Genomic DNA, 17,716 nt, shown 5'->3' on the forward strand with positions numbered 1-17,716 from the left:
TGCTCATGTGATACTCTAAACGATCAGTGAAAATTCATATTCATATTAGGTACGTCCTCATATTAGATCTCTTTAATGAGTCCATGCCGTGAGTTCTCTATTTCTTACGCCTCAGTAGGGTATCAAGTTTTGCTTAGTACTCCCCTTATGTTCCGAATCCCAATATTCCAATTTTCAGTGATATTTTCCCTTAGGTCGAGATAGTTATGATGAATAGTTGTTCAGATAGGAAAGAGTAAGCATTTCTTATTGATGAAAGATGGTTGTATGCTTATTTGAGTTAAGGCGGTAATTGTGGAGTAAGATTGGGGCCGAGTCTTTGATGCGTGTCAAGGTTAGTTGAAGTTTTATGTGTTATATGTGGGAAAAAATTTTGTGTGCTTGTTTTATGTAAACTTTTAAGTTTGAAAGAATTTTGAGGTGAAGTTTCATTTATGGTTTGGTTAGTTGAGAATATTTTGTGTATCATCTGAGTAGTGTAGGGAAGTTGTTATGGATGGAAGTATTAGAGATTATGAGAAAGATGCTTTATGAGTGTTTGTTTAGAAGTGTGTATGTGGGTATGAAGATAGGCTTGAATATCATATCTGTATACATATGGATGGATGCTTTGAGTGTGTGTGAATGTCTAATACGAAGTTGAAAGTGAGTGTTGAAGTGGTAAAAAGAATTAGGCATGAGATGAGGAGTTATGAAACACAGGGTGTACTAAATTTATGATTCAGAGTAGTACTACAGTAGTATGTGGTGCGTATTGTGATTTTGAGTTAGGCTTGAAGATGATGAAGGGATTTAGCTCAATTTAGACATTAGTAGATGGAAATATCAATGGCCATGTGAGAAAAAATAAGTGGAATCAATGAGCATGGTGTTTAAGGGGAAAGTATAGTTGAGAGAATATTTTAGAAGTGTGGCTAATCTTGAAAGTAAGAAGTTGCATTACCTAAGGTTTGGCAATTCTATCCTAGTTTACGAGTTATATGTCTATATTCCACGCCATAGAGTAGTATCATTGTCGTAATTCCTTAGTTGGATGTTTTGTGTAACTCATGTCAGAGATTGTTTGCTCTCTAAAGCTACTAGGACTTCTTTAGAAAGAGTGTTGAAGAGATACTTCAGTGAAGTATAAGTTTTAAGTATGTGTAGCTAGCAATTCAGCTGAACAGTCAGGCAGACAAGTTACTACGCTTTCCTACCTTTTCAAACAGTCCTAATATCCAAAGTCCAATACGTATGACCATTCCTAAAGATAATCTATTCCATCCGTGTAAGTTGTGAACTCAGTTCAGTCCAAGCATCATGTTTCAAATTCAGCTATTTAGTCATGACTCAGTTCATAAGAGTTTAACACATTATCTTAAATTTTTCCAGCTATTTTAGCTCAGACAGTGTAATACCTTTGTACGATCTAAATCTTGTTGCCTCATGATTCTTACCTACATAAGTTATCACTTCCAAATCCAATGTGTGTGATTTGAGCATAAACACTTCGGTGGGAATCATAAACAATCAGCATGAATCAGCTCTTTGAAGCAAGTAAAGTCAAGTCAGCTCAGAATTCAGTTTCACAATAGAAGTTTAAATGTTTCATATCAATTATATCCTTTCTTACAAGACACATCAGGTCCGCGTTATTCCATACCTTTAAGCTTCAACGTTCCTACCCATCATTCGGGGATGAATGATCCCAAAGGGGAGATAATATAACACCCTGTATTTTGGGCTAGAATGAAAATCATCATTTTTATCCGTAGATGATCCAAAATCCATAAATCCTATGCAAATGTTCCATGTTAATCAATTATGTAGTGTGGGAAATTGAATGATCTTTCCATTGATATAAGATTCTCCCAAATCCGATATCCGGGCAAGATGTTATGGCTAATTTTAGTCCTGCTCGTAAAACACCATCATTTTGGTACTTGGCGCGTCGTGGAGGTAGTCTATTTAACAATTGTCAAATTCCAATAGCCTAGTGTGATTGTGGCTCATTACGCTGAAGTTACAGGTCCCAACCAGTAGGATAACGCGATGGCACCGCATCACGGTGACCCCAAGAATCCCATTCGTCATTTTCCAGTAAGCCACTGCGATAGTGGCATATCGCAGTGGCCCATAAAATCGAGCTCCTAGTTATATTTTATTCTATCTCATTAAGGGTATATAGGGTAATTTCCACCCCCTTTATCAGCTTAAACATGGGATTTCTCTCCCAAGTGACCACATTATTCATATTTTCTTCAAAAATTTACAAGCTACTCTCTCTAGGGTTTCAAACTAAAAACCTAAATGTCCTAAGATTTCACTGTGGATTTTCAATAATTCTTTGAGATTCAAAATCCCCATTGCGAGGGCTACAAGAAGCACCCATCAATTGTTTGAATAGCATTCCTAAAGCACGAGTTGATTCAAGAGTCCTAAATTAAGGTACGCAGGGTTTTTCCTAAAATCTCATGGGCATTGAAATCAAGATTTTAAGAATGGGGTTTTGGATTTATGAATATAATCATGTTTTAGAAGTTTTGACGGTATTGTTTTGGTCTTTAGACCTTCCCCCAAAATATATATACATATATATATATATATATATATATATATATGTAAGCACATGTTTTAAAGACTAATGATTTAATTGAGAGCATGACTCATGAAAAGTCCCTCTCTTGTTATGATTTTCCTTTACTCATGATATACTATGGATTGTTTTGAAAATACATCTGAAGAGCATGATACGAAATGTCTTAATTTATACTATGACTTGACTATGATTTTGAAATAAAAAGAGAGGGTTATGCATGTTGATAAATGTTGAATATACATATAATGAAAGAGCGCATGGTTTTGCCAAAAGCTCATGACCACCATATGTTTGAAGAATTCTTGCATAGTTTTGACTTATGTTTCGGAACATGAAATTATCTCATACTATTGCAAATGTTGGGTGGCCTGAATTGAGTTTTAATGAAAGAATTATGCTTAATGCATTATAGCTCAGAATTATGACTTTCAAGTCTTGGTATGACGATACCATAATAGACAGTGCCATAACAGATTCAAACAAACATAGAAACCAAATTTTCATGACTTAAGATTTTAGGATGATTTATGTTTAGAAATGGATAAAATTGGGCATCAAGAGATGCTAGGTGGTCCCCTGAAGAAGAGACGAGTTCAGACAGCTCATTGCCCAAAATCGTGATTTGCTGATCCGGGTATATTATATTATGCTAGCCTAGTGCCCTGTGGCATATTAGACTCAGACACTCCAACCCTTGTGGCACACTTGGGTTGGGGGATTCCCCGTCGAGTCAATGGCGGACTCCTTATATCTCGTGGGTTTTTAGACTTGTAGGGGCGTACCACCTAACTCAGAAGTAATACAAAGATTACAAATTGCATTGACAAAAAGGGTTTTGTAATTATCAAAACGATGCTCATGTGTTTTGAAAAGTATTTTATGTATGATGTTTGGAAAAGTTACTCTCCATTATTTTATTTATATAAAATCTTTATTTTGGATTACTTTGCGTACCAGTACATTTGTATTGACCCCCTTCCTCCAAAGTCTAAAGCTTGGTTCAGAGGTCCTTCTAGGCCGTAGATTTTTCAGACAGTAGTGATGTATGCAGTTGGTGATCCTTCTTTATTTCAGAAGGCCTAATTCTTTCAGATTATGTTATTTAATTTGGTTTAGGTTCACTGGGGGCCTTGTCCCAGTTTTAGACATTTTTTATTTTCAGATTTAGTAGAGATTTCGCAGACTGGTTCAGATGTTGTGTAGTTGATATTGGATTTCATTTTTCATAGTTTAATTGAACTCAGAGTATGACCATGTTTCCGTAATGATTTACAATTCTGTATCTTTTATTATAATTTATGAATATTGTGCATGATTACCAAAGAGAAAAGAGCATCCGGGCCTTCATGGTTTGGGATGCTCATCACGGCCAGGGCCCCAGTTCGGGTCGTGACAGGCACCTACTTTAACCCACCAGTAGGTAAGCCATACCATAGTTCAAAATTACAATTAACAGGCCAATAGGCAGAAGATACAAAAATAAAGGTACAAATGGAAATGCATTCTATACAAGAGAGAAAGGGGACAAAATATTAATGATAAATTCCACAACCACATGAGCCAATATACACTCATTATTCTTATCATCCATTAAATTCCACATCATTCATATGCCAATAAAGTATGAATATAACAAAATACTCCCTCAAGATCTAGTAAGGTCAGTAAAGAGCCAGTAATATAATAAAAGTACTCGACACTGTTAGAATATACATAATTATCTCTGAATAAACAAATAAGATTATAAAAAAAATCATGAGGAGGATCAACTTTAAACTCTCAAAGCTCACCTTATCTCTAAATAGTAGCATAACCCAAGGATGTCATCAATAGAAGTGACACATACATAAATTTACATCAACAAAGAAGATTTAGAAGTGTAGTATAAGTACCAAAACCATGGGTATTAAATAACCATCATAGGTCAAGTTATCTAACTTATAGTAAAAGAATAAATAAAGTGCGTGTACATAAACCTATGTCAATAATAATTGGGCAAAAATGAAAATAATAGGTTATACTAGGCAAATAGGATAACTAGAAAGCAATCAACTCCAAAGCAATAATGAATGCTTAGTTATAACCTAGCTGGACCCCCATAATCCCAAAAGGCACAAACATGAAGAAAAAACCCATGTGAGCCCCCATAAGCACCTGGAGTACAACCGGGGAGTAACATTAATGTAAGGATAAAATAAGATCAATAATGCATACCTGATACTCCTTTTTTAGCTATACCCATAAGTCGTATCAGTCTCTACCAGATTTTCAATCCCAAAATAGTATTATAAAGGTAATAAAAGTCAAACTCAAATAGAAACTAAATAAAACATCATAATAGCTAATGCCAAACTCTGTTAGGAACTGATAAATAACAGCAATCTGTCAGGTGCAGGATGCAAAGTGGAACTAGTAAGTAAGTTAAAAGTAGTAACATCAAAAAATTATAGCCACTCTAATGTCCTATGAAAAAAAACTCCAATTCTAGGTGGCAAAATCTCTTAAAGCAAAACAAATGCCAATTATTAAGTTAAATAATGCTATTTAAGGTCAAGTATTATCCTACTCAAGGTAATAAATCTAAAAATCATATTAATATGACTAAGATAGAACAAAACCCAAGTAGCCTAAAGAAGCAGATAGTGGACAATTAAGTTAAAAAGTAGTTTATTCAAGGCATTTGATCATATAAAGAGGTGGTGAGGCATACTACTATTCGCAAAAAGCCAACCTAAGGCAATGACCAACCCAAATTTAAGATAAGGCATCTCTATTCCATATCCAAGGCACTAAGTAAACTAAGACTAGTCCAATAAGATAACCAATGATAGAATAATGTAAAACATGACTAAATTATACTCGAAAAGGACCCTAGTCGATTAAAACATGCAACAATCACAACAAAGGACACCCAAGCTATAACAAAACACCCCTAACTAGAAAATTAACATTCTAATGCCATAATTAAGAAAATTCTAGGAGAAGGTTAAGCCTAACCTACCTGGATGCCACCGAAAGATCATAAAATCCTCTACACTTGAGTTTTCCCCTTTTGATAAACCTTTGCCTATTGTCACACTATAAAAATAAGGTTCTGTGCATATAGATGAGTATATTTATACCCATATTGCATATTAACTCTTTGTATCAGAAATTAGACTTAAAATCCCCTGTTGAATCGCTTGTACATTCACAATATTCCCTCAGCTCAAGGATTATTTCACCAAAAATAAGGCATGATCAGAGGCCAAAATAGTCCTACAATAGATAATTAATACAAGACTTTATACTATAAATTAAGTAGAATTTCAATTGGAATCATATAAAATTAGGACGAGTAGTTGATCACTAAAGCATTCCAACTCAATTCTAGCTTCAATTTTAATTCCCATACTGATTTTGAGTTGTCAATCTCTCTAATAGAGGTTAACAATTTTAATATTAATATGAAATATAAGAAAATGGAATATATACAACTACCAGTGATGGCTACTTAAGCGGCTAAATGACCACTTTAGCAGTCACCGCTTAAGCGCCAAGAAGGATGTTTTAGCAAACCTTACTAGGCTGGATAGCCTCAACTTAAGAAGATACTTGGACACTAAAGCATATACAATGGAAAATTGGCCCCAACCAAGTTTATATGTCCTAACAAACTCCAATCAGGTGGTCAAAATTCATTTGGAACCCCGTATGTACAAATAATTATGTTACCTTGCCAAATTTGATGTTTTAAACTCAATGGAACCATCAAAACATCCATTTGAGTTTGTTTTGATAAAATGTTGTTCTCACACCCAAGGTTCTAATTATCATCAAAATCCACCCAATGCCTAAAGTGAGTTTAGAAGCCTCGAGATCTAGACCAAGGTCCCCTTAGCCTAAAATTGATATTCAAGAGATAATAGGACCATTATAATTTTCATCAAAGGCTTTTTAACTAAAGTTTTTGATTGATTCCATTTTCAACTTTAAAATCTTTATAATAGGAAAATGGCAATAAAAATCAAACTACTACTCGATAATCGAACTATCTGTCCCAATAAGTCATAAATGACTTGGGGTATCTATAGAGAATCTCTAAATATAAAGCTATCACCAAAATATAGGAATAACCTAGAGGGTCATTACAAAATTACTAATACACTATGCAGTACTATTTTTACATGCTCTACCAAATGCCCTCTTAGAGGCTTGTATACTTTAGATTGTATACATGTGTGTTGTTGGATATGCTAGCATCATGGTTTTGTCCTATCAGTACATAGGTCTATTTGTTTTGATCACATATGTATGTAGGCATTAATTTTATATTTTTTTGATATCAAGTTGGCTCAATGACCCATACATGATTAATTCCCATATTTGAATTGTTAGAATTAGTTGAGTTCACTGCAAGTTATGTTTATAGGGGACTTGCTGGTTAAGGGATTATTTTTAAGATGATATATACATACACTAATAGTACAGTTGTCTAGCAAGGGCCAGCTCAAGGTGGAATATGGCACTAGGTGCTAGTTGTATCCCTAAATATGCGTATAACAATAAATTATTGACATCAAATTTGATCTTGGATTGCCATCAATTCCTAGGTCCTGGCTGAATTAGTGGCAAATTTTAGTTCGCCAATGGCTCCCCAAGTCGAGAAAGAGGAATTATTATCCTCCAAAAATTGCTCTGGTGGTTGGACCTTGTATATGAATAGGGTATCCAATGAGAAAATAATTTTCTTAGGGATAGTCTTAACAATCATGAGAGGGAAAATTTGAGGAAACCCATAAGCTATCCATGATTAACTAACAATGAGGTTAGGTACAAGGCCTATATTTCATCTAATGACCCTCTAGGTTTTTCCTTTTTTTCACATATTTTCTATGTTTAGAGCTTTTGTATAGCTGCCCCAAGTCAATTATGACTTGCTAGAACTAATAGTTTCGTTTTTGTGCAATCTATTTGGTTTTTATTCCAATTTCCCTATTTTAGAGTTATTGATATTGAGAAATAGGTCATGGGCCTAAACATTAACTAAATAAACTCAAATAAGAATTCTAGTAGTTCTATTAGCTCCAAAATATGGATTTTAGGCTAGGTAGACCTTTGGTTTTGTCCCAAAGCTTCTGGCCTCATTTTTGGCTAATAGTCATAACTAAGAAATAAATTGTGAAAAATCTCTAATTGTTATAAACCTCTAGACTAGAAGTCTCCATACAAGAACATCTTACAATATCTAAAACTAAATCTAACAGATTATCCAAGGATATGAAATAAGGAAATGTCTTAGTTTTGAATAAAGAACATAAATGACTTATGAGTGATCCAATAGTTGCATGGTCATGGTGCTCATCCTTTAATTGAAGTCTAAAATCATTGGATAGAATCTACGTCTCATCTCAAACATGGGAAAAGGCTATGCACTCAAACAAAAAAAGAGGAGTACATGTAGTATCAGTACAAAAAAACTAAGTATTGGTAGGGATCATTAGATTCAACTCAATAGTATACAAATAGGCAAATAAAATGCAAGTAAAATCAATCAAAACAAAGATTATAATTTATAACAATTAAGTACAAATATAACAGTTAATCTCAGCAGGAATACAAGTACACACATACATCAATCACACTTAGGCAGATTCTTCAACAAGGTTCACCATAATATTTAAATATATATATTTATATATATACATACATACAATGAATATAATGAGTGTATGCAAAAAGTACATATCATGTCAATATCATCACAATATCGTCATCAACATCATCTCAATGTCAACATCACAATATCATTCTCAGTATTATCTCAACATCATTTCAATATCATTCTTAATATCATATCAACATTATTTCAATATCAAATGCATATGCATTATGTAGTCAATAATCACAAGTAATGCTCAAAAGTCAAGAACATAGCTCATATTTAAGCATAGATTTAAGCAATCCTTTACTACATTAAACCATAACCTACCTTGATTCATTCCTCAAAATTACTATGATGCAATAAAATTGACCTACCTTTTGGTTTTGGCTTGTTCTATTCACAATAATTACACAACTATTAATATAATATTTAACCTTTCCTAATAATTAGGAACTTACATTTACCAACTTAACCTAAGGAATTATCCTCGTTTATCATCTTAAGGTTTTCTACTTTTTAAAGCTCGTGAATTTTACATAATTATGCATTATCAACAAGAATTCTACCATAGGAAGTGTTTTCTGACACCCTATAATGGATTAGATTTCCCAATGTGTGAGTTGAATTATTTCTTTCTATACAAGGGGTTTAAGTCCCTAATGCTATGAAATGATATGTGCTTTGTTGTGATGGGTTTAAGTCTCTAATACTTTGAATTGATTCATGTCCTTGATAGATGATAGGGTAAAGTCCTCAATGCTTTGATATGCTCTATATCTTTGATGAATTAATGGGTCGGAGTCCCTAAGTAGTGAGATTAGTAAGTGTTTTATAAGTGATGGGTTGGAGTCTCAATACCAATGAAATAAAGTGGTTAATTAGAGATGATCATGATATGTGTTGTATTGTATTCTTGCTATGTGCTTGTTTCTAACTTGTGCAAAGGTTGGGTTGAGGCATATTGATGTGTGAACTTTTGTTGACACTTCCCTTACCAATCATTCATGGGCGAATGATCCTAAGTGGGGTAGAATGAAAAACTCAAGAATGTGGCCTTCCAAAATTTTTGGCCGATTGGTAATGACCATGATCTGTGTTGTATTGTATCCTCATTGTTTAATGTTTCTAACTTGTGTGAAGATTTTCTTGGTGCATGTTGAGGTGTTAAATTGTATCTATATCTACCTATCAAATTGGAAGAGAATTGAACACCTAGACCTTGGACCATTCAGAAAACAACAACCTTTTTGTGTCTCTAGAGTGGTTATGATTGGGAGTGCTTGAGTCGTACTTTAGGTCATGACTCATACCCATCATGCCCTTTATTTTCATATCCTATATAGTAAGTTAGGATAATATATTGTCCTCCATATGACAAGGCCATCCTTTGGTCATAACCATGCTTACGAGTCGTATAATACTCAACCGTATAGAATGAAAACCTAACCTAGAGTAGACTATTTTGGTAACGCTGGATCTTATGAGTTAGGGGTTGAGTCGTACCCTTTGGTTATGACTCAAAGGTTTCCTTTAATACCCTTAATAGTGTGTTTGTCCTAGAAGGAGCCTGGGGTACAATTTAGGTTACCACTCATACCCTAGGGCACGACTGTCGAGTGATCCATAAGGGGGAGTTGTACCCCTACACGTGTGGATTTTCCAGATTTTAACCAAGGACCTTTTTGTCAATTCCCATGACTAAAAACCTAAACCCTATAACTATTTAAGGCATAGTTGCCTCCTAAGTCTTCATTTTAAAAGACTTAAACATCCTAAACACTCTAAAGGCTCTTGGAAGCAAGATTAGAGGCTAAGGTTTGAAGGTGTTCAATTTATGGTAAGAAGGAAGAGTCAAGTTTGTTGGTGATTCAAGTCTTTTAAGGCATGTATATTTTCTCCTCTTTAAATAACTCTAAACCCATGTATTTTATACTTGAATTAGTAAGTGTACATAGTTGTTTTGAATCAAATGAAAAGAGTTTCACTACCTATTAATGAATAATGATGATTCTTGCTTATACTTGTGTTGATACATATTATTGATGGTAGATTGTATATATATTATGCTTGTTTTATGTTGTATAACATGAGAGTCTTGAGTAACCCTAGTCTTGATGATATCTACCATGAAAAGGACCTTGATATAAGTATGCACAAAAGGTGTTTGTGAAAATGTCTAAGTAAATTGTCTAGTCAATTATTAATGATGTGTTCAACTAGGGCAATGGTCCAATGAGTATGAATGTTTGATAAATGTTATGATATGAGTATGGTGAATCATTTAGGGTATGATGATAACCTTGTTGTGCTAAATGACTAACGGGTAGTTAAAGTCCCTTAATGTAAAGATAAATTTGAATAGTGTATTGAACTAAAATGTGGTATGAGGATGATATTAAAATGTGAATTTCTTATGAGGGTCTTGAGAACCATAAAAAGGAATGGTGTGATGAATTAAATGTAGGCATTGGACTGTTGAGATGGTTGAGCAAGTAGTTATTATTATGAATCTAGCATTGAATTATGAGTTTAATTTCACTTGTGAGTCGGAGTTCCTTTGAATCCTATGATATGATGAGGTGTTTAGGTTAGGTTATCGGAGAAACCTCCGATTCATGTGAGCTTAAGGTGCCCATACAACATGGCCTAAATTTGGGGTGTGTCACAGCTATGGGCCAGGATAGGGCACCTTCACTTGACCCTACTTCTGCTCCTTAGATAGAGATTCTTGGGCCTCAGCCAGCGGTGATACAGGGACCAGCCCAGGCTCCACCAGGGTTTATTTCTTCTTCTGTGCTCAGGGATACTTTGGTTTAGATTTTAGGGTTGGTTGGTGGTTCACCATCTTATGGTGCACAGTCTATAGATCTGAGTGGTACTAAGGTAAAGGAATAGCCTATAGCTATGGCTTCTAGATTTGAGGTCTCTCCTATATTGGCATTTGCTCATTTGGTAGTTGCTCAACCATTGGTTGCCTATCTTGCTATGTCTATGGAGAAGTAGAAGATATTGGGCAGATTCTTGAGATTAGCTCCGCCTAGGTTCTGTGGTGTACCAAGCAAGGATGCATATGAGTTTCTAATTTCTTATTAGGATAGGCTTCATAATTTGGGCCTAGTTGAGACTCGTGGTGTGGATTACACTACCTTTCAGTTGGACTTAGCTTCTCGACATTGGTGGAGAGTTTATCTTGATTCTAGGCCAACTAGACCTTCTTCTTTTGACATAGACTCAGTTCTTTGAGATGTTTTTCTAGAAGTACATGCCTCACGGCCTTAGGGATTAGTTCTTTAGATTAGAGCAAGGCTCCATGACTGTGGTAATGTATGAGGCTTGTTTTTATGAGTTATCTAGGCATGATACTTATATTCTAGATATTGAGTATAAGAGAGTTTGTTGCGTTCTTCGATGATTGAGACATTCACTTTACATGTCTACTCTGATTTCTATTGTTATGGATAGGTCTTTTGTTGAGGTTTTGGATAACACTCAGGTTATGATGGAGATATATTATAAGGCCCAAGGGGGAAATAATAAGAGACCTAGATATCAAGGTAGTTTCAATAGGATCCATAGTAGTTCTAGATTTAAAGGTGGCCATTCTTATGGTTGAAATCCTCTATGTCCACAGTATTAGCCTCAGAGTTATCCCAGTTGATCGATTCTGGTAGTTCTCTAGATTACTGATAAATATTAGTCTTGTGTTAGCGATCACCCTAGTTATGGTAGTGGTCATTATTTGAGGTTTTTGTCTTTTAGTTATTCTAGTCATGGCGGCTCTTCTAGGTTATATAGATCTTCAGGCTCTAGTTTAGTTTAGGTGACATGTTATAGTTATTGAGATTTTGTCATTATTTGAGAGAGGGCTCTAGTAGTGGAGTGATTGTTACCATAGCTTAGTGTGTTCCCCCTCTTAGCGTAGTTCATCTCTCAGCTAGAAGTGGTTTGTATGGTCATAAAAGTGGCCTCCTAGGTGCTCGAGGTGGTTCTCAAACAGGTAGGGGAGGTGATCATTCGGGAGTCTAGCCATGTGACGAATGTGGTCAGTTCTATACAGTACCTGCTAAACCCATGGCTGAGTCTTTAGATGCTGTTGTCATAGGTATGATTCTAGTGTATCATCAGCCGACCTTTGCTTTATTTGACCCAAGATCCAATTATTCTTATGTGTCTGCTTTTTTAGCTCCATGGTTAGAGTTATCTTGGGATTTATTATCCATACCATTACATGTATCTACTCCATAGGTGATTCTTTAGTAGTGGATCAGGTTCTTAAATTGTGTGTTGTGAATGTTAGAATTATTGATACTCATATGATCATATTATTCTGAACATAGTGTATTTTTGATATAATTTTGGGCATAGACTGGCGATCCCACTATCATGCGGTCGTGGATTATTTTGCCAAGACCATTACCTTAGCCATGCCCAGCTTACCCCCAGTTTGTGGCAGGGAGTTGTTAGCCATAAAATAATAAGAATTACTTCTTATACCGAGGGGTTATGAGTTTTATCTTACTTATATTATTGATGTTATTATGGAGAGTCTGTCACTTGACTTTGTTCTTGTAGTTCATGAGTTGCTTGATGCTTTTGCTATTGATATACTTGGTATAACTTATGCTAGTAATATTATGTTTGTTATTGATCTTGAGCCTGGCATGCAACTTATTTTTATGGCACCTTACTGTATGGATCCTGGTAAGCTTAAAGTGTTGAATTCTTTACTCTAGGATCTTCTTGGTAAGGGTTTAATTAGACTGAGTATGTCTCCTTGGGGAGCTCTTGTGTTGTTTGTGAAGAAGAAGGATGGCTCCATGTGTATGTGTATTGATTATAGGCAGCTTAATAAGGTGACAGTTAAAAACTATTGTCCTATGCCTCGCATTGATGATTTTTTTTATTAGCTTAGGGTGTAGTAGTGTTATCAAAAATTTATTAGAGGTCTGGTTACCATCAATTAAGGATTCAAGTTGAGGATATCTCGAAGATAGCTTTGAGGACTTGTAATAGTCATTATAAGTTCCTAGTAATGTATTTTGGGTTGACTAATACCTCAGCAATGGTCAAGGATTTGATGAACCGAGTGTTCAGGCTTAATTTAAATTCCTTCATGATTCTGTTCAGCGGTTACATCCTTATGTATTCGAGGACTAGAGAAGATCACATGTAGCACTTGAGGATTATGCTCTAGACTTTGAGATTTCATATGTTTTTTGCCAAGTTCTCTAAGTTTAATTTGTGGCTTGAGTCGGTGACGTTTGTTAGGCATGTGGTGTCTAAGGATGGGATTATAGTAGACCCAGCAAAGATTGAGGCTATTCGTGATTGGGATAGACCTAGGTCTTCGATTGACGTTCATACCTTATTGTCTTGGCTGGTTATTTATGGGTGATTCATCAAAGTTCTTGCTACTATTTTAGTACCTATGACTAGATTGACTCATAAGAATGTTCCTTTTCAATAGTCTGAGGAGTTTGAGGGCAGCTTTGGAAAGCTCAATAATTTTCTCACTTCAGCTCCTATTTTGGCATATCCTACTGAGGGTAGGGAATTCACCATGTATTATAATGCTTTCGATATTGGTTTAGATTTTGTATTGATACACCAGTGTCATGTTATTGTTTATGCTTTGAGCCAGCTTAAGAAAAATGATCATAACTGCCCCACTCTTGATTTGGAATTGGCAGTGATAGTTTTTGTGCTTAAGATTTGGAGGCATTATCTTTACAGTTGCATTATGAGATTTTCACCGATCATCACAGCCTTCAGCATCTTATAACCTAGAGAGAGCTTAATATTATGTAGCGTATATGAATGGAGTTACTTAAGCATTATGATATTTCCATCTTTTATCATCCAAAACAAGGAGAATGTAGTATCAGACGCCTTGAGTTGGAAAGCAATGAGTATGGGTAGCTTGGCTTGTACTCAGTTTCTCAGAGTTCGTTGGCATATGGTATTCAGTTTATAGCTAACTTAATGGTGCGACTTGATATTTTAGACCCTAAGAGGATTCTTGCTAGCATTGAGGCTAGGTCCTCACTATTTGAGTAGATTTGGGATCGTCTATTTGAGGATAGTATGCTTTGCTTCCTTTATGACCAGGTGTTGAGTGGTAAGTCCACTAGGATCACCATCGATTCTGAGGTTATTTTGAGATTTGATAGCCATATTTTTGTTCTAAGGGTTGATGACTTAATTTAGTTGATTTTGCATGAGGCTCGCAGCTTTAGATATTCTATTCACCTGGGTATGGCCAAGATGTATAGAGATTTGAGATAGCATTATTGGTGGAGTGGTACGAAGAGAGATGCAGTAGATTTTGTAGCTCATTGCCTTTTTTGCCATCAGATGAAGGTCGAGCATCAACGACTAGGTGGTTTGATTCATAGGTTGTCTATTCCCGAGTAGAAGTTGGATCAAATTACCAAGGATTTGTTAATGGGTTGCCTCGCACTTTCCATGGTTCCAATGGTATTTGGGTCATTGTAGATAGGTTGACTAAGTCAGCATATTTCATTCCCATTCAAATGTCTTTCAATTATAAAGGTTAGCCCATATCTATTTGAGCAAGATAGTCCATTTGGATGGTGTGCCCATATCTATTTTTTTTACCGGGGTTCCGTGTTCTCTTCTAACTTTTGAATAGCTTTTCAGGAGGAGTTAGGTACTCAGGTGAATCTTAGTATATCCTTTCATCCGTAAATAGATGGTTAGTCAGAGCATACTATTTAGGTTCTTGAGGAAATGCTCTGAGGTTGTGTTATGTATTTTGAAGGTCAGTGGGAGGAGCACTTAGCCTTGACAGAGTTAGCATATAACAACAGTTATCATTCGAGTATTGAGATGGAGCCTTTTGATGCTTTAATGGTAGAAATATGCCATTCTCCTATTGGATGGTTTGATACTTTTGAGATTTGACCTCGTAGTACTAATTTGCTTCAGGAGTCATTAGATAGAGTCAGGGTGATTTAGGAAAGGTTGAGAGTAGCTTGGAGTGGGCAGAAGGCCTATGCAGACCATAGGCTTTGTGCCTTGAGATTTAGATTTGGTGATCGGGTATTCCTCCATGTATTGCCCATGAAAATTGTTATGAGGTTTGGGAGGAAGGGCAAGCTCAGCCCCAGATATATTAAACCTTTTAAGATTCCTAGCACAGTTGCGAGGTGGCTTATGAGTTACCCTTACCTCTAGATTTTACTATTCTCCATCAATTTTTCCATGTTTTTGTGTTGCAGATAGAAATTCCATATCTATCTCGTGTGCTTAGATGGGACTCAGTCTAGCTAGATGAGTGGTTGACCTTCATGGAAAAGCCTTTGCTCATTTTTGCTAGTGATGTTAGGCGGTTGCGCACTAGGAATATCCATGTATTTAATGTTTAGTGGAGGCAATGTATAGTAAAGAAGACTACTTGGGAGATCGAGAGCAAGATAGGGACAAAGAATCATCATCTGTACGAGACTTTAGGTACATCCTAACCCTTTAAATTTTGAGGATGAAAGTTCCTTTAGTAGTGGACATTGTAATGACCCTTCATGTTATTTTCCATATTTCCACTTATTTTCACCGTTAGAGATTTTCTAAAGTTTCTCTATATCATTTATGACTTGTTTGGACTGACAATTTGGTTCTTGGACAGATCATTTGGTTTTTAGAGTCAATTCCCTATTTTGAAGTCTTTGTTGGTTCCAAATTGCCGTTGCGTAAATACTTTATTCAAATGACCTGATATGCCAATTTTGACTATTCCAATAGCTATGGAATATTGATTTTAGGCTAGGAGGACTCTTGGTTTGGGTTTTGAGGAATTCGTCCTTATTTCGACCAATTGGTCGGAAAGTTAAGAAAATAAAATTGGGTGTGAGACATACTTTCAGTCAAAATGATCTCAGATGGAAATTTTGACTGCACCATTAAGTCAAGAACATTGAATTTGATATGGTTGCAAAGTCCTTTTGCATACACAGGATTCCGGATGAATCCTGAGGGCTTGGCGGAGACTTGAAAAATTCTAAGTCTCAACTGTATCTGGTGCAATCGATAATAGTGATGTCAGGGTTTGTGATCGTGATACCCTTGGCAGTCACCAAGTGTCGCAATTACGACTAGCCTGGATAGCCATAATATATGGAGATTGTGAGGCTTGGGTTGCGAGAGCGACACTCGAGCACCTGGAAAAAGTATAAATACCCCATTTTCAGCCTAATTTCTCATTAATTATCTCGAGAATAAAACCCTAAAAGAGAGGGAAAACTTGGGATTGGAGCTTGTGGGTGATTTGGGAGGCTTGATTAACACTTGTTCTGTGATTCTCCTTCGAATTTGAGATAAGATTCCTCTAATTCCAAAATTGATTTTCCCTTTTCCTTGTTCAAAATCCCTAAAACTTAGAGGCTTGACTATAGCCCCAAAGTAGCTTGGATTTCACCGATTTTTAAGGTAATTACTCATTGAGCATAAGGAATGTGAGGTTGGCTTCAGAAATGTGATTTTCGTAAATGGGACTTATATGAGATTTGGTGTAATTTTTTGACCCGAAGTACAATTGTTTATGGATATCATTATTCTCGTATTGATGAGTTGAATGTGATTTTGATAGTGTAGCATCTTGCAAAAGCTTCTCAGAAGGAAAAGTTGGTGATTTAGTGGATTTTTTAGCTTTCTTCAATGTCCAGGTAGGCTAGGTTTACCCTCCTTGTAGATTGAGCTAATTCCTAGTAAATTTATGATATTGTGTTAAATTTGGGATGGGTTTTAGGTGTTTATATTATGAATGGAAATACTTGGGTTGGATGGACCTTCTAGGCTACCCAAAAATCATAATTTAGGCATAATTGATCTGTTGCTCCTGTTTTAGGTAAAATTCCTATCTCAGGGATAATGATGACTTAGTTGACATCTAAAAGTAGATTTAGATACCTTAGTCTAGTTCGGATAGAATTTACCTAACATAGAACTTCAAGGATTAAAAGTTGGCCCTTGACCCACCTTAGGAAAATATACATGTTAGCACTTGTAGACCTTTATACGCTTGTCATACGTCTTGAAAATGCTTAATAAGGTAATTTTGAGAATAACACTTGATGGTTATAATCATTGATGTTGAGAGTTGATGCTTATTGATTATGCTATAACTTATGATATTGATGATACTATTGATTATATTGATATAAACCCGATTCGAGTCCAGAGGAAGATTATGATATTGATGATATATACCCGGAGTGAGTCCAAAGAATGATAATTATATTGATGATATATTTACTAATTCAAGTCTTGCTATTGATTATATTTACCGGTTTGAGTACGGATACACATTATACTATGATGATATACTTGTTAGGATATGATGATATGGGGGTGTAAGATTAACGATAATGATTCTGGCTAAGTCAAAAAATGAGGAAATGGTTATAACAGGGCAACATATGAATGGATTCTAGTGTTATGTTTATAGTTAAGAGATGACAGCGGTTTGGGAGTATCAT

This window comes from Capsicum annuum, chromosome 6, assembly GCF_002878395.1.
Source record: "Capsicum annuum cultivar UCD-10X-F1 chromosome 6, UCD10Xv1.1, whole genome shotgun sequence".
Taxonomy (NCBI): domain Eukaryota; kingdom Viridiplantae; phylum Streptophyta; class Magnoliopsida; order Solanales; family Solanaceae; genus Capsicum; species Capsicum annuum.